Source organism: Cavia porcellus, unplaced genomic scaffold (genome assembly GCF_034190915.1).
Source record: "Cavia porcellus strain 051 isolate PalLab524CR breed Dunkin Hartley unplaced genomic scaffold, mCavPor4.1 scaffold_6, whole genome shotgun sequence".
Taxonomy (NCBI): Eukaryota; Metazoa; Chordata; class Mammalia; order Rodentia; family Caviidae; genus Cavia; species Cavia porcellus.
Window position 1 is genome coordinate 61,807,596 of NW_026947489.1, and position 18,749 is coordinate 61,826,344.

Below are 18,749 nucleotides of genomic sequence, written 5' to 3' on the forward strand. Positions count from 1 at the left end.
AATTAGTCTTCATTCAGGAGCTGTGCACTTTGAGATGAGCTTCGTGGGGGGCTTCAAACATTCAAATTTCCTTCTCTGGCTCACACAAAGGACTAATTCAGGGCCTAGTGCTTCCCATACATGGCAGCCATCTGCAGACCCAGGCCACAAAGGGAAATGGTTTCTTTCATTGTTCACAACAGTTTCACCGCCCGTGTGGCTGAGAAAGCCATTCAAACGCAACAAGTGTAATTAGCAGACTCAGCCTGGCTGCCAGGCTGCTCAGAAAGGCGGTCCGATGATACTGCATACGTGCTCACTACACAGTGTGGTTAGAGGAAAACAGCTCTCAGTGGTGAGCGCCTTGTGATTTCTATGGGACTTTGCAAACCGGAGACACAGAGCGGGCCCAGCTGTGTGGAGCAGGCCACAGAGCCGGGAACACACAGCCTTCTACTGCTGCCCCTCCTCGGCAGGTCTCCACATGGCCCCCAATCCATGCTGTGGCCAGAATGGCTCCCAGCAGGGCAGTTCCTCCTGAGGACACAGGGCCTCACACACCTCCCAGTGCAAGGACCACAGAGAGTATGTCCCACTTTTCCTCATCAAATACTGAGAATGGTATTACTGTGTTGCGGCGTGGGGATAGGAAGGGGCAAGAGAGAAAAAGCCCAGCAGTGCAAAAACACAGCTAAAAAGGGAAAGGTGTGGCAGGATTCAGGAGCACTAAGAAGCAGAAGGCCCAGCCCATTTGCAGATGAGGGCAGAGGCCAGGAAGCCAGGAGAAGAAATGGAATTGGGTTCTGCAATTTCCAGGCTGGGGCCTGGCCAGTGGCTCCCCAAATCCCGGGCCAGCCCCCCATCCAGCATCCCAGCCCTGCTTCAGGACACAAGGGCTCTGAGCAGCCAGCAGGATAGAAGACGTAAAAGCTGGGTAGAAAGGAGACAAGCAGATCAAAACCAAAATCTATGCTTTAAAGGAGACTGGGATTTCCATGACCTGGTGTCCATATCAGCTTCCTTTGATTAAATTAGACTCCTTCCTTCCAGCCAATCAAGCCCCAAATTCCTCAGTAATTCTGTACCGTACTCAGTAATACTGAAATACTGTACTGTACTGAATTAAACTGGCTTTAATGAGAAAGAAGGAATCTGACCCTAAGGTAAAGGGATAGGTTAAGACAATTCAAAGAATGCTTCTATTACCCATCTTAAGAACAGCAACAACCGGACCTATACGTGCAAAATGAGCCAAGATCCTTGTGAAGGATGGGCCACCCTTTTCTGGGGTTTCCACCTCTCAAAACAAGAATAAGTCTGTCTCTCTCTGTCTCTGTGTCCATCTCTCTCTTTCTCCTGTACTCTATCTCTTTCAGTATGTACTTGAAATTTCCGCCGAATAACCCCTTTCTGTCTTGATGAACCCTAAAGATTCCCTTTCTGAGGCTGGAGTCAGGGAATCTGCAGACATTCTACAGGCAGGGCAGCTCAGTCCCTTACCTCGGCTTCTGGCCAGGCCGGCAAACACCTAGCGCTTTGGCATCAGTGTGGCCCAGGCATCTGTGCTCATCCAGCCCAGAAGCGGTGCCAGCTGGGATCCCACAGCTAAAGTGGCCACCAGAGGGGGTGGAGAGGGGCACTTGGCCTCCAGATGCTCCCTGGAAGTGGGCAATTAGAGCTTGGTGGCAAATACAGGAGAATCTGTCTGTGGGGAACTGAACACCCCCAAAGACATAGGGAGGAAGCATCCTATTGAAACTCAAAATTCTTCAGATTTTCATAAGGAAAAAAGGCCAGAGACACTTCCTATCTATTTTAGAATTTTCCAGGTACTTATTTCTTTTCTCAGGTATAATGACATTATTTTTTAAATTTGATTTGTTGTAAACAATGTTGTAAATATATTGTCAGAATAATATCTATTAGATTTCCTTGAAACCTTTCTTTTAAACACATATATAGAATACATTAAATACATATATAATATTGCTTGTGCTTTTAAAAATAGTGTTAGGTAATGATGTGCTTAATGACTTGAAGGTTAAAATAGAAGTAGCCACTGATTTCTTAGTCCCTAGAGTGTATAAGAAAATAGTTAAGCAAGAAAAGACTTCTGAAGTAGGGAACCTGAACCAGGAGCACTTCCACAGTGAGGCGCCAGGAGCTATGAGCTGAGACGTGGGCGGCGCAGGTGTTGGGCCCTGGCAACAGGGGAATCAGAGTCCCCACAAATCCAGGTGAGTCCCCACCCATTGTGTAAGCTGACTCTACCCCTAGTGCCAGCCCAGCATTGTCCCCTGGCCAAGGACTGTGTATTTACCCCAAAACCACCCAGAATGCAGAGCCTTATAGGCTGCCCCATATGGAGCCCATCCCCAGTGCAAGCCTCAGTGCCCAGCCCCCTCCAGGACTGAATCTCCTCATCAGTACTCATCTGCTTTGATTCTCTGATGCTTCTCTATGTCTCTGATTTGCACCGTTCCATGTAACAAGGCAGTGGAGCCTTGGCCAAGGATTCAGGTCTTCTTCAAGAACAGACATCTTGTGAGGGTCCTGGGTCCGAGCCTCCCCCAGAGACATGAAGTTCACAGGATCATGAATGCCATGGGGATGAGAAGAGATTCTCTCTCATCTGAGAGAAGAGGAGTGAGATCGTGCGTTCTCCCATCTGCCCGTCAGGTATCAATATTATCGCCCAACAATCCTTGTGCACCCATGTATCTATAAACACAGATTAGTGTGCACATGTGTAGAGGTACACATATGCACTCACAGGCATACTCATATGTGCACAAAAAAAGGCATAACATGTATACATGTGTGTGCATGCGTAAATGTGGACAGGCATGCCCAAGCACCCCCACAGCCTCTGACCCCGACTGTCTTACTCAGTGGGAAGCCTGAGATGCCACAAACACTGCCACACAGGCCTCCACCCTCAGGCTGCTCTGTAGGAATCTGCCTGCACTGTGGTGACTGGGGTGTCCCTGGGTCCTAGAATTCTAGAAGAGCCCTGCCCCTTACTGGGTAGAGCAGGAGACCCCACAGCCTTAGACAACACTGCAGACAGAAAGGGAAGGGGCACCAGAGTACCACGGGCTGGTACACCTCTGGTTCAGTGACTACAGCATACCTGGAGCAGCACCAGAAGCAGAAGCCTCATTTAAAATGAGAGGTTTCACTGACGGGGTCCAGAACCGGGGGTCAGTTTTTCCTACTTGAAAGGAAAAATACTGACTTCTTAGCTGAATTTTTAAAGAGTGTTGTAAAACAGAATTTATCTTGATCATCCCTTTGCATTAGTTGGCACTCCCCAGTTAGGACGCCATCCCCGTGAGCAGAAGGTGTGTTGCAAACATCACCTCAGATGGCAGCCCACCACATGTGGACAAACAAAGCCCCCATGTGGGACCGATGCTCCAGCCCCTCTCTGCCCTCTGTGGGTCTGCAGGCTGCCCATGGCCCCTCAGCCCCACTCGCAGGCATATGCTCAGTGCATGTACTTCCGCATGCTTCTCACATGCACACCATCCTCCCAAGTGTGAACATGTGGCATGAGCCCATCCATTCCTGCCACGCACAGTGAGCCCATCAGGCCACGGAGGACAAGCACTTAATCCCTTCAGGTAGATTTTGAAACTCCTCCGTCGCACGGGGCCATGAGGACTAAGCAGCAACAGTGACCCCTGGTGGCCACTGCCCCAAAACATCAGGCTCACCACGGAGACAGAGAGCAAAAGTATTCTGGTCCCAAGATCCACCACCAACCCAGTGCTGTGGCCCAGGAGCCATTAGGGTTAGAACCTCAAGAGACACAGACGACAACACCCAAAGGGCAGGAGAAGTAACAAGCACGTGCTCACATATGGTACCTAGATACGCACACGATACATGCACAGCCACACCCAAGCAAGGCATGTATACATGCACTCCACACATGGGCTCACATGTGCAGAGGCGCTCACAACACCCCATCATACATGAGTGCAATGAGCACAAAATTCACACCCACATTCACTTGCACATACATGCACACACTCCTGCAAGTTGCATACTTGATCTGACCCACATACACACACTCTGAGAATAGCTCCCCAGATTTCCTTTACGTGGTATACAAGTGACCCCACATCCAATATCCATTGATGCCTGACCAGAAAACATACCAGCAACCTCTACTGCAGGGTCAGGACCAAGACAGGGGCCCCCTAGTGTTGAGGCAGGACAGGGACCTCACCTGCAGGCAGCTCTCTATCTCCACCCTATGGCTCAGCCTGTGACCACAGCCCTCCAAGTGTCTGTCTTCTGTTTGGAACACAAGCCCTCCCTTCTTTCCCAGTCCCCCGGGATGCCTGACATCCTGTGCTTCTCCCTTCCAGATGGCTCTCTCCTCCCCACCCCCCACCCCCCCCACCCCCGGCTGGCCTGGGACTCTGGAGAACAAGGATGCCAGAAAGCTCCTCTGGTAGGGCTCCTGTGGCTTCTCATGGCTACTTCAGAAAAGACAGAAGTCAGGGCAGCCTGGAGTCTCCGCCCTTCAGCTGGGAAGACCTCTGAGTGCCACCCTCCTCCCTGTGTATCTCGCTACTGAGCTGGACATGGTTCTCCTCCCAGAAACTCTGCAGCAGCCACAGCTCTGAGCACTGCAGATGAGCCCTGGGAGGCAGAAATGCAGAGCCCCTGATGCATTGATCCCAACTGCAACCTAGAGTCCAAAATCACCCCTAAAAACTGCTTCTCTTCCAAGATTCACAGCAGCTCACTGACCTGCTATGGAAGGCAAGGACAGGGAGACAGGGAAATGGTGTTGAGTACCTGCCACACTCAAGTGGATCTGGAAGGGAGTTGTCCCTGGTAGGCTCCTGGACTAGCAGTAGGGGATGGGCAGTTGGAGGCACTGAGCTACCCTGGAGCTGCCCTGACCCTGTGAGGGGTCCATCTCTCCATCACCTGAGGGTTGTAAGGAGACTGGCACAGAAAACTCAGCAATATACACACAACTTCCCTGTGGTCAGGCCTGTAGGTCACCAGGAAGGGGGGACACATGCAGGTGGTTCTGTCTCTAGGGGAAACTGCAGTGTGATCAAAGTTCACTCAGGTCACTCACAGGGTCCTTTGTGTAAGAATCTGCTGAACATTTCACCTCCGATGACAGTGTGAAGAGCTGAGTGAGGAGGTCGTGAGAGTGGGGCTGTGCTGGGTCTGTGCCTGAGGGAGGGGACCTCAGAGAGACCCGCAGCCTTCCCAGGCAAGGACCAATGAGAAGGCCCATCCACGCACCAAGCAGCAGAGTCCACTGGCACAGTCTCCTGTGCCCAGTCCCCTAGACCATAGCCAGGGAGGCCAAAGATGCTGCTGAAGTGTGGTCAGTCCACCTTAAACCAGGTGGGAGCCAGGACAGTGAGCAGGCCCCACCAGACTGACAGCCACCACCCCATAGCAACACCCACACCCGAGACCTTCCATAATTGTCCACTCTGAGTCTTCAGAACTGTCTCCAGCCTGCAATTATGAGCATCCTCACCCAGGCACCTTGCCTTCCATCCAGTCTGTGTCCTGACATTTGCCTTAGGAAAAGACTTATTCTAATGCCAGTTAACAAAATCCTCCCTGGATATCCAGTCTCAAAACAGGAGCTGATCCTCACATATGATTTTCTATGTACCAGGCACTCTATTCACATGTGCACATACACACACAGAGATGCACACACTCAGCTAGTACCCAGCCAGCTTAGAGGGCTCTAAACGACCTCATGCCCCTTTTCTTCTGTCACAAGCCCAGGCCCACAAAAGAGACACTTGCTACGCTACAGTATTGTACATAGCCAGCTGGTGCTCAGCACAGTGAAGGAGTCAAGAAGCCAGAATTGCTGGCTCCAGGTCCTAGGCAGCTCAGGAATCTCCATCACCACCGTTACATGACCTTGGTTCAAGGAGATAAACCTCTTAGGGGCTGAGAGGAAGGAGGTACAGACCTATGGTTCTTCAAGGCGTTCTGAACTGAGGGTACCATGGAAAGAAACCATGGTAGATGGCCAGGAATGGGGCAGACTCTGGCCCTTCATGGGGCCCTGTGGCCAAGCAGCTACAAGTCATCAACCCTCTCAGGAGACGGCATCCCAGAACAGGAGGGGAGCGATTCCCCACCCCAGCAGCTCAGGGAACAGACTCCCATGTCAAGGTCCAAGACTGGGCTTCTTACAGCTGAGAGCCTCGTATGACCACAGTGCTGACCACAAACCTGTGAGTCCCTCTGCACTCAGGTCAGCTGCTGCCAGTCGCAGCTCCATGGTCCACCACTAGGCCCAGCGACAACCAGCTCAGCCTGAGGGCTGGGGACGTGTGCCCTGACCCACCACCCATTCATCTCACAGGGAAACAGAATGGACAATGAGGACCAGCACACCCCTTGACTTGCCCAGCCCTGTTGAGTGCTGAGTGAGAAAGTGAGAGCTCCAGTTGTAATAAGTGACAATCTATGTCAGGCCAAAACAATTAGGGGCTTTTTAAAAAGGGGAACATTTTAAAAAGCATGTCCAGACAAAGATAAAGTAAGGTAACCACCAAAACTGAAAACATGTGCAGTGAAGGACAATGAACAGAATGACAACCCAGGGGTGGAGAGGATGTTGGTACACCCTGCAGTGAGATGGGACAGCCTCCAGAAGACAGAGAATCCTGGCAGACTCCCCTGTCACAGAGATGAGCAGAGGCCTTGGAGAGATACTCTCCAGAGAGGACGAGAGAAGCATCGCAGACCTAGGCAGCAGGTATCAGCAAAGGGTAAGGTGACATTTCCAGCCACCAGCAAGAGCTCGAACTTGGCTTATCCCAGGCCTGGAGGTATACACTGTGTACCCACAGACCACAAGCACAGACCAGCAGTTCTCATTCCAACAAGGCCACCTCTCACTCCTCGGCTAATGCCTGCCCCCAAGGGACAGAGCCTAGGTCCTTCACAGAAACAACCAAAAGCCAAGGACTCAGAATCAGGCTTCTAAAAAACCTATGGCCTCCGAACAGAGGCAGAGCCGCATCCCAGGGAGCATGAATGCACAACTGCACAGCAGGTTAGAGTCCGGCAACCCTGCTCCTGCACGGAAGAGGCCACCACCCCAGCCTCAAACAGGAACAAGCCTCTTAGGGGCAAGCAATCGTGGAAAGGTATGGCCGGGGCTGACCTGCTGCCACGACACTCTATCCCATCTGTGAAGACACTACCAGCACCCTCGAGAAGTACCACTGTCCTCAGGCCCTCTGCCCTGAGCCAGGACTCTGCTCACCTAGCCCCACACCTGATGGAGACTCCTCATCCCAGAATCTCTACCCCAAGTTTCCTGCTGCCTGAGACTGAGACTCCAGAGGAACCGCCTGATGAGTCCCCGTCTGCAGGACCCTGGAGCCCACCTGGTGACCAGCTTTCCACAGTCAGAGCAAGCCCACACAGGAGCAGCCTCCACAGACCCAGCCTGCCATCCTTTCCAGGCCCTGTGTTTGGGTGGGGAGAGCAGGAATCAAGGAGGAACAGAGCCTTACAAGGAGCAAATGGGCCACCACCACCCTCATCAGTGCCCACTTCCCAGGCTGAGTCTGGAAAGTATGACCCCTACACCCGATAGTGCAAGGACAGTACTTGGCTCCTCTCTGCAAGTGAGGACTGGGCACTGGCATTGGCAAGGCTGTGCCCAAACTCCCTGAAGTTGGCAGGTGATGTGCTGGGGTCAGGCCTCATGCTCTGCAGACAGGCAGGGAGGCTGTGCACAGCAGTCAAAGCAAATTGCACCCAAGCCTCAGGTGCAACCCTCCCTGCAAAGGAATCCCTCAGCACCTACAGGACAGCCTTCAGGCGGTGAACCTACTCACCTAGGCAAGAATGCTAATGAATTTCAATGGCTACGCCAATCTTTCTGACCACAGCCAGTGCCTGTGTATCCCTGGTTGCTGCATGTACCAGCACCCACCCTGGACCCTGCCAAGACACGTGTTCTGATGACAAGCACATGCCTCTGTGCAGGGCACCTGCCACACCACCACGGGCTCAAGAACCGGGTTCTAATGAGGGCTGCAAAGAACAGCAGTGTGTGTCTGGGCAGGCTCCTTCCCCATAGGTCCTGAGAGCCGGCACTGCACTACAGAACCGTGGCCCGAGCCCTGCAGGGTGCATGACCCACTCATTTGATTTCTTTGTTTCAGTGGGAACCAAGGGAATCAGACATGATGCCAGAGAAGGAGCAGCACAGCACCGTGGGCTCGCCAGTGAGTCCTTAAAAACAGAGCAGTGGAAGCTACTCACTTTGCTGAGCTGACGCTGAACCAGGGCTCAGCCTTCCCTGTGCTTGCATGAGGCTGTGCTCAGCCAATTGCCTAGAGTCCCTGCTGCCTTGAGTCCTATTAAAGGCCTGGGGCAGGGCAGGGGATGGACACCTCCACAGCCTGTGGGGCCGGGGGTGGTTTCTGGTCCCTACTCCAAACCAGCCTGCTGTGCAGCCTCAGGCAAACAATTTCATTTATTTTCTCTGAGGCCACTGAATTACAAATGTCCTGAGGTGCTTTCCAGACAGATGCTGCTTGCAGTGACAAGCAGGATACAGATGACAGCCCAGAGCCCAGGTTTGCAAGCAACAGCCCTGTCAGCCCTGTCTCCCCAGAGGTATCCATGGCCAGCTCTGGCTGGTGCTCTGCTGCCTAAGGCCCTGTGTCACCTGCCCAGGGTCCAGAGCTGAGGAAACGCTGCTGCAGCCCTGCAGCCTTTGCTGGCCTCACCACCTGCAAAAATGCAACCATGGCCACGGACAGCCACGAGTGAATCAGATGCCAGTCCCCTTACTGCCAGGCTTGGCAGAGCTGCCCTGGCCACATCCAGCGCCCAGGGCTCCCCTCCATGATGGCTACAGGAGCAGGCATGGGGGACTATAGGGAGACCAAGGCAAGCAGAGAGCCAAGCGGGTGGTCCTAAGAACTTTTTTCTTTATTATTATCATAGAAAATTGCAAGCCTTTGTTACACTGGGTTTTCACATGAATATAAACTCATGGAAATGCCTCCCTGATACCTCCTCACAGCATCCCATTCGATGACTGAGATCTCCAGAGCTGAGATCCAAGACTACACTCCAGGGACTGCACTGACCCTTACAGGGTCACACTGAATTTTTCACACTGAATTTTTGTGCATGTATGTTCATGTTTTTACATGTATATTTGGCTCTTTCTCCTTATCCTCAACATTTCAGCTCCAAACACATCAATCTTAATTCTTCATCACCTATTTTTTATTTTTGTAAGAGGAAAGTCAAATATAATCAAAAGCAATAAGTATAAAATGATGTGCTTGGCAGATCATGGGTGCCCAGTACATGCCTTTGAATAACCTGACTCTGAATACACAGCTTTTCCAGGGTCCTGCTGAGCAATGCGCATGAAGAAAAACAAAGACAACATGACAGAATTCTATCTGCAAGGAATTCATGTTTTATTTGAGGAGCCAGTATGTGGATAAACACATCTCAGAGCATCACAAAGCAAAACATAAAAAGAGCTAAAGAAAGCAGGAGCAATTTCTAACAAACAAGTTTGTTCTTTGCATTTTCTATGGGGAAATCAGGAGAAACTCAGTGGGAGGAGGCTTCTGTGGACCAATCCAACCTCAAATAGTCTCCATGGAAACTGTGGACCAACTCAATTGCAGCATGGTCTCTATGGAAACTATGAACCAACCCAAAATCACCTTGGAGACTGAACAAATCCAACCTCATCACGGTCTCCATGGAAACTGTGCACCAACCCAAACTCACCAGGATTTCCATGGAAACTGTGGGCCAACCCAAACTCATCACAGTCACCATGGAAACTTGCTGGGAAAATTGGAGGAATCTAAGACCAAGGGTTTGCGCTGGCTCTGTCAGTAATCAGCTGTGCAAACCTCAAGTGACTGCTTGCCTACTCTGGATTTCTGGGTGTGTTTTTTCTGAAAATAACAGAATGGAACCACATGATCTGGACATCTTTCCAATTCTGAAATTTCATGGTCCTGCATAAGCAATCAAAAGTAGCAACAGAGAGTTGAGAATCATAGGGAGGCTGCAGATGTGAACAGAGGGCTTTTCTGTAGGCAAACCCCAGAGTCACAGCCTGGGAGAAGTGCTGCCTGTAACTAACTCACACTCTGTTAGGGAAGAGAACCAGATTAAGAGATGGAGGAGACAGAGATAGTGCCGCAGTGAGAGCCTGACCAGCCTGGGTGCCATGCAGCAGCAAGTCTGTCGTGGCTTCAGGCTTCACGTGATGACAGAATACGGCCATCGCAGGTGCGCACATGTGGCCTCCTTTCATGTTACTGTGAGATGCAGCCAGCCAGCCTGAGTGCCCTGCTTGCTCATCCGAGGACAGGACCACACATGACCACTAAGGGCAGAGGGCAGAGGGTGTCCCCCTGGGAGCTGTGGTGGGGAAGAGAAGCTCTGCTAAAACCAGACAGCCCCTCCCCATTCAGGTGGGGGCAGAGGGTAGATATCCAAGACAGACGTGGCACTCAGTGTGGAAGAGGCACAAGGGTCAGCCCTGCCACCCTCATAGAGCAGTTACTCAACAGCATCACCAACACCACTCACAGCTGCTCCTGCCACAATAAAAGTGACCTGGCCACCGGGGGAGTGAAGTTCCCAACCAGCTCCGCTGCACAGCTCCCTCTGCCTTCCTTTGTCTTTCTTTCTGTCCCTCCTCTGTCTCTCTGTCTCTGTGTTGGTCTATCCCCATCCCCTGCTATGTCAGTCTCTGACACCTCCAGAGACAGAGGACAATCCTCAGCAGGGCAGGCCTTGCCATCTGGGTCTCCCACTGCCTACAGAAGCCTTAGGAACCCTGGGACCATCCTGAACACAGCCCAAGTTACTTTCCCCACTCCACCCCTCTTCATGGCCTAGAACATGCAGCAGAGAAGCATGGCAGGGGTGAGGGCATCATGGTGGAACAGCCACACTGGTCAGGCCAGGTCAGGCCATCCTCTGAGGCTGCACAAGGAAGGCTTGCTGTCCACGCCTCCTGGATGCAACTAGTACATGCTAGAGTTACAACCTCCCCACCGCTGTGCCATGAGCTGTGGCCATCCACAGACACTGTGAAAGCAGCCCAAACCCAGAGCTGCCACACAAGTGCTCAGGAAACAGTGGCTCTGAGCTACAAAGCCTCTCTGCAATTGTGCACATGAGCTGGGAGACCTGGAGAACCACCATACTCAGGAGGCCAGAGCCAGCCTATGCAGAGCGGAGAGCCCACCTGGGCCTGCAAGCAGGGGCCTCTCCTGAGTGTCAGACCAGCTCTGTGCCCAAGATCAGGTGCCTATATGTCCCCCACATCCAGCAGCCTCCGTGGAGACTGCCAGAGTCCTACAGAGGCCACGCCTTTCACCTCTCATCCCACAGTGGTGCACCTGACACTGCAGCCTGCACTCTGTCCTCCACTCAAGACGTACCCGGCTCCCTCAGACCTCAGTTAGCCCTGAAACTATGGAGACCAGGGAGCCCTGTAGCCCAGCACCTTCTGCCCACCCCTCTGCTCCCTGGAGGGAATCCAGAGCTGGTTCATCTTCACACCCCAGACCCAAGATGTGTGGCCCTCAGAAGCAGTTCTCTAAGGATTTGCCAATAGTAAAAGGCCTCAGTTGTGATCTCAATACCATTATTCCCAAGAGCAAAAAGGCAGAGGCTACTAGGTTCCCACCATGCATGCAAAGAATAAACACAGTGTGGCTCACACCTACATGTGACATCCTACAGCCTCAGGAAGAAGGAAACCCTTACCCACACTACATACAGCACTACAGACCTTGGGAATGTCATGCTCCAGGAAAGACTGTGGTCACCAAAAGGCAAACCTGCTCAATTCTACCCACACCAAGCACTGGAGAGCCCAGCACAGGGACAGAGGTAGAATGGGGGCCCAGAGCTGGGACGGGGACTGAGCATCAGCTTAGGAAGATCAGAACACTCCATGGATGTATAGTAGTAATGCCTCTGAGCTGTGTACTTAAGAACGGTTAGGAAGGTAAATCACACATGATGTGTCTTTTGCCACAATCTCCCTACTCTGTTTAATGAATGAGTGGGAAGCTGACTGGGAAAGATGCCACTCCCACCCCAGGAGCCTGGGGCTCAACCTTCCAGTGAGTCCTCAGCAAAAGAGCTCTCTGGTCACCAAACCCAAAAGGAGCACCTGAAGGCCAGGCCACCAGCTGACCCCTGCCACACCAGGAAGGCCACACCAGCCCACAGGAGCAGAGGCCTCAGACCACCACTAGAAAATTCATGGAACAAACCAGATGGAAGAGTTCATCTACAGCAGGGCAAGTGTTTTATTACGATAGATCATTTCTTAAGGTTGGAAAATCAACTCATACATGGTGGAATTTTAAAGACTTACAGTGGCATCTTGTTGGCAAAAAGATCTTTTGGCCAAGCTCACAAACACTAAGCAAAGAGGCCGTCTCCAAGTGCTCAGCTGGCCAGTGGGTGGGTGCTGCGGGAGATGACCTTATGTGACCAGGCAGTGGCCATTGCCCAGAGCAGAACAGGGACTGTCCCCAGGGCTCCCGCCTCAGGTGTTTCTACCCAGAGAAATAATTTCAGCAACACTCCAGGCTATTTTTCAAAAACCAAAAAGTAATAATTTCTGCAAACCCAGCCTGGATCATCTTTAATTAGTGCACCACAACCAGGGCTGTTTAAGAACCACGCCAGCAAAGCAGCTGACAAACGCTAATGAGCAGCAGCATACACCGCAGATGAGAGGATAATGAAGGCAATTTATCTGAAAATTAATACGTGATTAGGGATGGCAGCCATGCAGAAGCACTAACACCTAAAGAAAGGCTGGACGTGTGACCAGGAACCGGAAGACATGACTCTGTTTCCCCAGTAGCTGTGACAGTGACCTGACCAGCATCAGAGAGGACCCTCAGGATCTGACCAGCACAGCGACAGAAGCAGAGAACCCATGCATGTCTATCCAACCTCCAAGGCACAGCGCACAGCGGTAGCCTCCTGATGGGAACACTGATATGTGCCCACCCTGCAGGCATGACTATGCAGGTATGTGCCACCAGCTCCAGGATGACCACTCAGACATATGCCCCTCCACAGCCCTTTCACTTGCAGAGAAGGGGACCATAAAAGTCACCTGGCTTTGCTGCTTAGACCTGACAGAGCCCTGGCCATTTTGTTCCTAGTAAGCTCTGGGGCTGTGCCCAGAGAGCGGCAGGTACCTAGGAAAGGCAGGAGCAGTGGCCACAGTCACAGTGGAGGCAGGGGCCACATACAGATTAGCAACTGCCACACATGGTTACACTATCCATACATGTGCCCCAGTGTTCTCACCCTGAAAACAGCCCTAGTGGGTGAGTTCTTCCAAACTATTCCAATGAAGAGCCTTCACACTTCAGATATCACCTGAAAAAATTCCACATCCAAAACTAGGTCTCCTAAGTGAGGACTAGATGCTGTGTGGGTGGAGTGACCCTGCCCAGGCACCCAGGGGACCTCAGTCCTGAGTAAAAGGTCCCTATGGCCCTGGGGGCCTGCAGAGCTGAGAAGGTCAGCTGAGCTGTAAGCCAATTTAATTGGCCTTGTGAAAATGGTTCCCTAACCTCATTACAATCAGGGTGGGACTTTTTCTTGCCTCTGCCTCTGTCTCTGCCTCTGCCTCTCCTCTCTTCTCTTCCCCTTTCTTCCCATCACCTCTCCATTTCTCTCAACAAAAGAAGCCGGGTGACATCTGTTCCCTGATACTCAGAGTTCTGACCCATCATCAGCTGAGCATCAGGAAAGCACGTGTGCTCCCCAGAAATGGCACACACTCCAGCAGGGTACACGTGTGCAGGGAACCCATCTGCACAGGAAGCCATGCAGTCAGGTTTGCAGTGAACACAGCACATGTGTGCATGCGTATGTGCCTGCACGCAAAACATTATCAAAAGAAGCTGCAGCACACACGTAAGCTGTCAATCCTGACACCACATCTCTCTGCAGCTCAGAGATAATGAGGAGTCTCCATGGCAACCCCAGGAGCAAACACCCACATCACCTCGTTTTCCTGAATACCCGGGGTAGCCGCTCCTCTGTCTCCCAGAACACAGGCTGTCAGAGGGCAGGAAATTGTGGAGTGGCTCTTTGTCACTTGACTTGTGTCCAACCATACCCCTCCTGGACCCCACCACCATGGATAGCGAGTCTTGGCCTGAATTTCATTTTTGCCACTGGTACCCAGAGGTCTAAAGCTGCTGTCATTCGATTGCATCCTGTTTCCAGAGCCACTGTGAATGGAAATGAACCAGGGGAATCACTGGAAACCACACAGGGAAAGCCAGGAGGACATAGCACAGTAAGGCTGCTCCTGCACTGGACCCAGTTGTTTCTGTCGCTGGGGCTGCTGTCCCTGATGACCCTGCCCCACACTCAAGACTTGCCACAGCTTTAGGGGCACAGGATGAGCACAGATGAGCTCTGGGGAAGCCCTGAAAGGCAGGGCCAGACCCACAAGGGCACAACCTAAAACAGGCTGCAAAGAGGTCTCAGTCTGACGCCTCACCTACATGCAGTCTCCTGGGCCTCACAGCCCACGGAGCCACCCAATGCCAGCACAGGGAAGCCAAGACCCAGGGTGGAAGGTCAGGACCCTGTTTCCCTCTGTGCAGTGCTGGTGGGACAGTCTGACCCTATTGCTGAGTCCTCCAGGCTCAGAAAAATCCAACAGAAACTGAGTTACCAAGGATACTGATTCCAAGGCCACCCCACAACAAAAGCAATAACAAAAAAAACAGATTCTACACCCAAAACAGACAAGAATAAGCTTACTGTAAAAGGAAACAAAAGCAGAGGTGATCAGGGACAGCACTACAGTGCTCAGCACACTGAGTGGTGCAGAGCTCCTCCCCACACTGCCCTGGGGAGCACCTAAGGGGGCCCGGCCCCCGAGGTCCTCTGGCTAGCCTCCTAGACCCTTCTCTTTGATTTTTCTCTGCTTTATTTTTTTCCCAAATCCATTTTAAAAATGGAGAAAAAGAAAAAAAAACTAAAACTAAATTTCAAACACAACAATTGTAACAATGGTACAGACATTGAGCACTGTAACCCCCAAATCATTCTCCCAGAGCACAAGACACCTGCATTCAATAGTCCAACCCATACCAGCACAAATTTTTCTCTTCAGTGAACTCAGAGAAATCAGTAGTATAATTATCTTTAAATACATAATCCTTTCTCATATACATATGTTGCTTCTTTCTACTTCTCACACTATAAGACAATATGATATTCATATGTGAATCTTATTTATTTCACTATTGAGAATGGTCTCAAGTTGCAGCCATTTACCTATAAAAGTCTCTACTTTGTCCTTTTTTGTGATTGAGTATTATTACTCCATTGTATAAAAACACCACATCTTTTTTATCCATTCCTCAGTTGATGGACACTTAGGTTGTTTCCAAGATCTGGCTATTACAAATTGTGCTGCTATAAACATGGATGCACATATATTGCTGTAGTATGATGTTTTTAATTCTTTGGGGAAGATACCCAAAGAGGAATAGCTGGGTCAAATGGGATATCGAGTCCTAGTTTTTTGAGGAATCTCCACACTGATTTCCACAGTGGTTGCACCAGTCTGCATTCCCACCAACAGTAGCAAAGGGTTCCTTTTTCCCCACAGACCCTCCAGCATTTGTTATTGGTTGATTTCTTGGTAACAGCCATTCTTTCTGGAGTGAGGTGGAATCTCAGTGTTGAATCTCTTGAATGACCAGTAATGTTAAATATTTTTAACATATGTATTTTCTGTTTGTATTTCTTCATCCGAAAAGTATATATTCATCGTAGATGCCCATTTTTGGATTGGGTCTTTAAATCTTGGGGGGCTGCTTGTTTGGAGTTATTTATATGTTCTCAATAGTAATCCTTTGTGTAAGAAGCAGCTGGAAAACATTTTCTCTCAAATTGTGGGTTGTCTCTTCACTGTTGATGGTTTCTCTTGCTGTGCAAAAGCTTTTCAATAGGGTGAGACCCTAGTGGTTGATTCTTTGTGACAGTTCCTGTACAATCAGAGTTTTGTTCATAAGGGCTTTGCCTACACCCTTGTCTTCAAGAGTTTTACCTATTCTCTCTTCCAGCAGATTGATGTTCCTGTTTTAATATTCAGATCTTTGATCCATTCTGATTTTAGCTTATGCATGGTGAATGATATGGGTCCAGTTTTAATCTTTGGTATGTGTAGAGCCAGTTTTTCCAGCACCATTTATTAAAGAGGCAATCTTTCTTCCAGTGAATGTGTTTGGCATCTTTGTGGTAAGATAAGGTGGCTTAGTGGGCCTGAAATTGTTTCTGCATCTTCTAATCTGTTCCATTGATCTTTGGGTCTGTTTTTTGCCAGTGCCATATTGTGTTTTGTTTTGTTTTTATCACAGCCAGGAATTGTGATGCCCCTATCTTGTCTTTGTTGCCCAGGATTGCCTTTGCTATCCGAGGTCTCTTCTGGTTCCAGCTGAATTTTAGAATTGTTTTCTCTAATTTTGTGAGACATGATATTGGAATTTTGATTGAGATTCATTCAATCTGTGTAACAGTTTTGGAAGTACGGCATTTTCACTACATTGGTTCTTCCTACCCAGGAACATGGGACACCTCTCCATTTTCTAATATCCTCTTCAATCTCCTTTTTCAGACAACTGTAGTTTTCACTGTAAAGGTCTTTTACATCCTTCATTAGACCGATTCCTAGGTTTCATTCTTTGGATGCTATTGTAAAAGGTATTGTTTCTCTGATTTCTCTCTCAGTGAAATTGTTAATCATATACAGGAAGGTATTGATTTTTGAGGGTTGACTTTGTAACCAGGTAAGTTACCAAATTTGTTTATTAAATCTAGTAGTCTTGTGGTGGAGTTTTTGGTATCTCCCAAGCAGAGTATCATGCCATCTGCAAATAACAATAGTTTAAGTTCTTTTTCTATGTTTATTCCTTTTATTTCTTTCTCTTGTCTAGTTGTTCTGGCTAACGTTATCAGGACTATGTTGAATAAGAGTGGAAACAATGTACATCCTTGGTCTTGTTCCTGATTTTAGAGTGAAAGCTTTCAGTTTTTAACCATTTGGTATGATACTGGCTGTTGGCTCATCATAGATGGTTTTTATCAGACTGAGATAAAGATCATATATTCCAATTTTCTGTAGGGTTTTATCATGAGTGGGTGCTGGACTTTGTCAAAATCTTTTTCTGCATCTATTGAGATGATCCTATGATTTTTGTCCTTGGCTCTGTTAATATGATGTATTACATTTATTGATTTATGTATGTTGAACCATCCCTGCATCCCTGGGATGAATCCCACTTGATTATGGTGTATAATCTTTTTGATGATTTGCTACAGTCTGTTTGCCAGTATTTTATTAAGGATTTTTGCACCAATGTTCATTAGGGAAATTGGCCTGTAATTCTATTTCTTAGTTGGTTCCTTCTCTGGTTTTGGTATCAGGGTAATGCTTGCTTCCAGGAATGAATTTGGAAATATTGCTTCCCTTTCAATTTCTTTAAAAATTTTGAAAAGTAGTGGTGTTAGGTTTTAAAATTTTGTAGAATTCAGCAATAAATCCATCAGGGCCTGAGCTTCTCTTTGTTGATATATTTCTAATTACATCTTTGGTTTCATATATTGATATTGGGTTATTTAGGATTTTTATATCTTCTTTATTCAGCTTTCATAATTCATATGAACCTAGGAATCTGTCTATTTCTTCTGCATTTTCCATCTTATTAGAATACAAGTGTTGAGGGTTTTTTTTGTTTGTTTGTTTGCTTGTTTGTTTGTTTGATACCAGGATTGAATTCACAACCTCACACTTCCAGACAGGTGCTGGTGCTGCAGGGCTAAATCCCTGGCCCTAGAATACAAGTTTTCAATGTAAGTATAGATGATTTTCTGGACTTCTGGAGGGTCTGTTGTGATTTCACCCTTTTCATTCCTAAATGTGTGTATTTCAGTCTTTTCTTTCCTTTTTCTTTTTTTTTTATAAAGTTGGTTAAAGGTTTGTCAGTTTTCTTCAGTCTTTCAAATAACCAACTTTTGGATTCATTGATTCTTTGTATTGGTTTTTTAGTCCCCAGTGTTTCTGCTCTGATCTTTATAATGTCCTCTCTTATATGAACTTTTGGCTTAGTCTGTTCTTCTTTTTCTAGAAGTTTGAGATTCAATATTTAGTTGTAGGGGCTGAAGATTTAGCTCAATGGCTTAAGTGCCTGCCTGGCAAGCACAAGGTCATGAGTTCAAGCTCTGGTACCAAAAAAAAAAAATAGTTGTTTATATGTATGTATTTGTTTTCCTAAAGTGGGTACCTACTGCTATAAATTTCTTGAGACTCTGGAGACCACTATCATGGGGTCCCACAGATTCTGATATGCTTTATTGTCACATCAGTCAACTTTAAAAATTGTCTAATTTCTTCTTTAATTTCATCTATGACCCATTGGTTGCTCAGTAGGATGATATCTGATTTCCATGTGCTTATGAAGTTCTTGTGGTTTCCTTTCCTTTTCAGTTCCTTTGCATTTACTTAAGCATGTTCTGTGAGCCAGTATATGGTCTGTTTTGGAGAATATCCTGTGTGCAGCTGAGAAGAATGAATATTTTGATATTGTGAGGTAGAACATTCTATAAACATCTACAAAGCCCATTTGTTCAAAAGTTTGATTTAGTTCAAATATTTCATTATCTGTCTCTTTGTGACA

At 48.7% G+C, this 18,749-nt stretch overlaps 1 protein-coding gene across 6 annotated transcripts in view; it reads right to left on the reverse strand.

The window, feature by feature from the left end:
• The window catches only part of Ptprn2 (protein tyrosine phosphatase receptor type N2), a 542,085-nt gene that overhangs the window by 396,016 nt on the left and 127,320 nt on the right, over positions 1 to 18,749 (reverse strand). The gene's annotated exons all lie outside the window — the stretch shown is intronic.